Source organism: Mandrillus leucophaeus, unplaced genomic scaffold (assembly GCF_000951045.1).
Source record: "Mandrillus leucophaeus isolate KB7577 unplaced genomic scaffold, Mleu.le_1.0 Scaffold425, whole genome shotgun sequence".
NCBI lineage: Eukaryota > Metazoa > Chordata > Mammalia > Primates > Cercopithecidae > Mandrillus > Mandrillus leucophaeus.
The window spans coordinates 640-6,776 of NW_012104532.1; positions in this window are offsets into that span (position 1 = coordinate 640).

The window sequence follows — 6,137 nt, forward strand, 5'->3', positions numbered from 1 at the left end:
TGATTTTATTTTAGTTTATTTTTCTCAAGAAATTTACAGTTTAATAAAGGCAATGTGGGAGTTTGGAAACAAGCTTTTATTTCATGCTAACAATGGATTAGCAGCTACACAAATTTTAGTTCACAATAAGTAATATTTATTGAGTGACCACCATGTGCCAGTTTCCATAATTTACATGTTTGAACTGTTACTCTTCAAAACAGCCCTATGATTTAGTTACCATTATACTTTCTCAGTTGAACAGGTGAAGAAACCAAAGTAAATAGAGGTTAAGCAATTTTCCTAAGGCCATAAAGCTGATGACTAGCAGAGCAGGGATTCAAATCCAGGTAGTCTGACTCTAGGTACCACACACTACACGTTCTGTACCACAACTTATTATATTTGATCCTCACAACAATCCTATAATGGCAGATTTTTTTAGAGTGTCTTCTCATATCGTAAACCGATGTCAGACCATGTCTTGTTGGTTGATTTAAACCAAATCCTAGCACACGATGATTATAACATGATGAGCCTCCAGACCTAGTCTCTATCTCTTATTGTGTTCTTTTTAATAAAGTGATTTATTGAATATATAATTCTATCTCAGTGTTTATATATTTGTAAGACTTTCTCTATCAATCCCCAAACCAGTACATATACCCCTTTGCCATGTGTTTTTGCTTGGAGGGAAATATGGTCGCACGCATAGCATGTGCCTAATTTATATACCTTGAACGAATAATGTAAGGGAGATGCAGGATGGGGTTGAGTTGGGAGTGTCTTAGACATTTCCTGGGTGGTAAATTGATGTTCCCAGTTGAAATAATGAACCTGGGGTCATGCAGATGGAATTGGTCAGTTTTATATTCCACTGTCTGTGTTAGTTACCAGCGTATCTCCAGCGACAACCACAATGCCTGACATATAGTGAAGCATAATACCTATTTGATGAATAAATAAATCACTGATTTGACTAACAATATGTGTTATGCCTGAACTCTCACTATGAAGTTCAAATACTAATGGGAAGGGTAGGATAAGAAAGGCCATGGTGAGTGGGAGAGGGGAGAGGATCAGAAAAATAACTAATGGGTACTAGGCTTAATACCTGGGTGATGAAATAATTTGTACACCAAACCGCCATGACACAAGTTTACCTACGTAACAAACATGCACATGCATCCCTGAACTTAAAGTAAAAGAAACACACACACACAAAGAGAATCAGGAGAGAGAGTCAGAAGTGTGGTAGGTCTCCAGAGCCAAGGAAGAATCCTTAAATAAAATGAGAATTGAAGCCAGGCATGGTGGCTCCATTCCTGTAATCCCAGCACTTTGGGAGGCCGAGGCAGGCAGATCACCTGAGGCCAGGAGTTTGAGACCAGGCTGGTCAACATGGTGAAACCCTGTCTCTACTAAAAATACAAAAAATTAGCTGAGCGTGGTGGCACATGCCTGTAGTCCCAGCTACTCGGGAGATGGAGGCAAGAGAATCACCTGAACCCAGGAGGTTGCAGTGAGCCAAGATCACACCACTGCACTCCAGCCTAGGTGACAGAGGGAGACTCCGTCTCAGAAAAAAAAAAAGAAATAGAGACAGAATTGGGAGTCCCAATAAAGATACAATTTGAAACAGAAATGTAAATTAAACTTATAGAAAGAAGTTTTCAGTAACTTGGATCTAAAAGGTTATGATTTACTTTAAAGAGAAGAAAAGGAAGGGAAGGGAGGGGGAGGGAGGGGAGGGAAGGGGAGAAGGAAAGGAGGCATGGTGTCACAGTCTTGATCTTTGGGAAAATGACCACGGAAGATTCCTCAGGTGGTGGTGACAGAAAGTAGCCAGCAGTCAACACCGTGGACCCTTCAGCATGGAGGGATTTGATTTGTGTCCCAGCGTTCTGGCTCATTTCAGCCTATGTGAGGCCCCATCTCAGTTCAGCAGAGCATCCCAGTCCAGAGTGCAGGGAATCCTGGCTGAGCAGTTTGTCCTCTGTGGCGTCTTTGCCTTGCACTGCTCGGCTTGCCTCCCCACTGTGTGCTGCTGCCCATGCTCTCTAGCGTGGGGCATTGCTTTCCTTCCAGATTCTGGCCCCGAGGCTCCACTTCCCCACGTGTCACCCTCCGCTAGCTCCTTTGGCAGCAGGCGCCCCAGGGATGGGTTCACTGATGATGACATCCTGTTTGGCCCAGCTTTGGCCTCCTTTTCTCATATGTGGTCTGCGTGGTCAGATTGCAGCAGGTGTGGGCCTCGCCTTTCCTGCAGGCAGAAGCAGCAGCCTGGAGTCCCCTGTCTTGCATCTTAGACAGACAATGTCTCATTGACACAGCCCCTTCTTTCTGATGCCAGCCCCTTGTTTCCTGTCCCGAGTCCTTGTTATTTTCTCTGGCCATTTCTTGCATGTGTGCAGTAGGTCAGGGCGTGTGTCTTGGTACTGCATCTGATCCCTCTCCTGGTCCCTTGCCCCTTCTTCCATATTCTCTACCCAACAAAAAGTGCCTCTTCCTATCAATATTCCAAGCTGGAAAGCCGAGAGTCACCCTTGTCTCCTCTTTCTCTGTCATCTCCTACACCTGTTAAATCACCAACTCTAGTCTACGTTCAATTTTATGTGCATCTGCCTCTCACCACTCCCACTGCCTGTCAGGTTCTTATGGTTTCTCACCATGACAACTAGAGGAGGGTCCTAGCAACTCTTTTTTCTTTTCTTATTTATTTATTTAGAGACAAGATCTCACTCTGTGGCCCAGGCTGGAGTGCAGTGGCTGATCTTGGTTCACTGCAACCTTGGCTTCCCAGGCTCAAGCAATTCTTTGCCTCAGCCTCTCAAGTAGCTGGTATTATAGTCATGTGCCACCACACCCGACTAATTTTTTGTATTTTTCATGGAGATGGATTTTCACCATGTAGGCCAGGTTGGTCTTGAACTCCTGGCCTCAAATGATCTGCCTGCTTTGGCCTCCCAAAGTGCTGGGATTACAGGCGTGAGCCACCATGCCTGGCCTAGTTTTGTCTCTTTTTAATCTATCCCACGATACAGTATCCAATATAATTTTGCTAAAGCTCAAAATCATTCTCCGTTTCTCTCCTTTTAAAATCTTGCAAACATTTGACATCATTTCTGGCATGAAATGGAAGCTTCTCTGTAACTTGACCCCTGTTTACCTCTTCGCCCTGGAGGCTTGCAAGTTTGTTATGTAGGTAAATTGCGTGTTGCGGGAGTTTGGGGTACAGGTTATTTCATCACCCAGGTAATAAGCATAGTCTCCGATAGGTAATTTTTTTAATCCTCTCCCTCCTCCCACCCTTCACCCTTGAGTCAGCCCCAGTGCCTGCTGTTCCCTTCTTTGTGTCCATGTGTACTCAGTGTTTAGCTTCCACTTGTAAGTGAGAACATGCAGTATTTGGTTTTCTGTTCCTGCATTAGTTCACTTAGGATAATGGCCTCCAGCTCCATCCATGTTGCTACAAAGGGCATGATCTTGTTCTTTTTTTAGTGACTGAGAAGTATATATACCACATTTTCTTTATCCGGTCTATCATCGATGGGCATTTAGGTTGATTCCATGTCTTTGCTATTGTGAATAGTGTTGCGATGAAATACATGTGCACATGTCTTTATGGTAGAATGATTTCTATTCCTTTGGGTATATACCTAATAATGGGATTGCTGGGTCGAATGGTAGTTCTGTTTTAAGTTCTTTTAGAAACCGCCAAACTGCTCCCCACAATGGCTGAACTAATTTACATTCCCACCAGCAGTGTATAAGTGTTCCTTTTCTCTGCAACCTCACCAGCATCTGTTATTTTTTGACTTTTTAAAAATAGTCATCCAGACTGGTTTGAGACAGTATCTCATTGTGGTTTTGATTTGCATTTCTCTAATGATTAGTGGTGTTGAGTATTTTTTTTGTATGTTTATTGACAATATGTATGTCTTCTTTTGAAATGTATCTGTTTATGTTCATTGCCCACTTTTTAATGGAGTTGTTTGTATTTTGCTTGTACATTTGTTTAAGTTCCCTATAGATTTCAGATACCAGACCTTTGTCAGATGCATAGTTTGTAAATATTTTCTCCCATTCTGTACATTCTCTTTACTTTGCTGATAATTTCTTTTGCTGTGCAGAATCTCTTTAGTTTAATTAGATCCCATTTGTCAGTTTTTGATTGTGTTGGAATTTGCTTTTGGCACCTTCATCATGAAATCTCTGCCAGATCCTATGTCCAGAATGGTATTGTCTAGGTTATCTTACAGGATATCATATTTTTTATAGTTTTACAGTTTTCGATTTTGCATTTAAGTATTTAATCCATTGTGAGTTGATTTTTATACACAGTGTAAGGAAGGAATCAATTTCAATCTTTTGCATATGGCTAGCCAATTATCCCAGTATCATTTATTGAATGGGAAGTCCTTTCCCCATTGCTTGTTTTTGTTAACTTTGTCAAAAATCAGATGGTTGCAGGTATGCAGCATTATTTCTGAGCTCTCTATTTTGTTCTATTGGTCTATGTGTCTGTTTTTGTACCAGTATCATGCTGTTTTGGTTACTGTAGCCCTGTAGTATAGTTTGAAGTCATGGCTCCTTCTTTTTACTCTTCTTTTTTTTTTTTTGATACGATGTCTCACTCTGTTGCCCAGGCTGGAGTGCAGTGGCACAATTTCGACTCACTGCAAGCTCTGCCTCCTGGGTTCACACCATTCCCCTGCCTCAGCCTCCTGAGTAGCTGGGACTACAGGCGCCTGCCACCACACCCGGCTAATTTTTTGTATTTTTAGTAGAGACAAGATTTCACCATGTTAGCCAGGATGGTCTCAATCTCCTGACCTCGTGATCCACGCGCCTTGGCCTCCCAAAGTGCTGGGATTATGGGCTTGAGCCACTGCTCACAGCCTACTCTTCTTTTTTCTTTCTCAGAGAAGAGTAGGGTTAGGGGTGAGCAGGCAGGTTAGAGTAGTAGAGCTAAAGGCAGATAGAGATCCATCCAATTATCCTCATTCCCCTCATTTGCCCAACTTCACACACTCCTGTATTCAGGGCCTTTGTAATCTTCTGTGCAGGTGCCCAGCAGCTGTCAAAGCAGCCAAGGCTTAACATAAGCACAGGCATTCCCTATGGACTGGTTGGGACACACCCACAGTCTTAGTTTACATATTTTGTCTGTAACATAGATAAACTCATTACTACATATACAGTTCTGTTTTGTTTTGCTTTGCTTTGTTTTTGAGATAGGGTCTCGTTCTGTCACCCAAGCTGGAGTGCAGTGGCACAATTACCACTCACTGCAACCTGGACTTTCCTGGGCTCGGGAGATCCTCCCACCTCAGCCTCCTGAGCAGCTGGGACAACAGGTGTGCATCACCATGCCTAGCCAAATTGTTTTTGGTATTTTTTTTTGTAGAGACAGGGTTTTACCATGTTGCCCAGGCTGGTCTTGAACTTCTGGGATCAAGCAATCCACCTACCATGGCATTACAGGTGTGAGCCACTGCACCCAGCTCAATCCTGTTTTTATACTAGAAGAACATTCTCTATCTGGGTCTTCCAAACTCGATTCTTACTGGTTTATATGTCCTGTTCTTTTGTTGGTCCAAGAAAATATCCTGAAATCTTTATTTCTCCTCCGTTCCCTCCTTGTTCTAGGACAGACTGGCCCTATCTCTTTCCTGAATTAAGTTTGAATACAATCGGTCTTTGAGTGTGGAATAGCTCCTAGCAGTCTATCAGTCAGCGGTTTCTCTTTGTGGTCACACTCTATGTTTATTCTGGAGACTACAACATGGAAAGAAAATGGACTTTGGAGTCAGATGAATCTTGATTCAGATCTTGGCAGTGCCACTCATCAGCTCTGTGGCACTGAGCACATCAGTGGACCACTCTCTGATCCTCAATTGTCTTATCTGTAAAATGAGATGACACACCCCTGCTCAGGGCTATGGTCGGATTAGAGATGATATGTGTAAGACAGCTTTCCCAGTGCCAGGTACACGCTAAGTGTCCAATAAGAAGATACAAGTGTTGCTAAGTCACCCCAATGGATCCCTCTGCACATCCAATGCTGGACTCTTCATGCCCAAGGAAACATACAGGACACAAAATTCAGTGGCACTCAGCTCAGCAGAAGAAGGCACAGGAAGGGAATCGGGGGG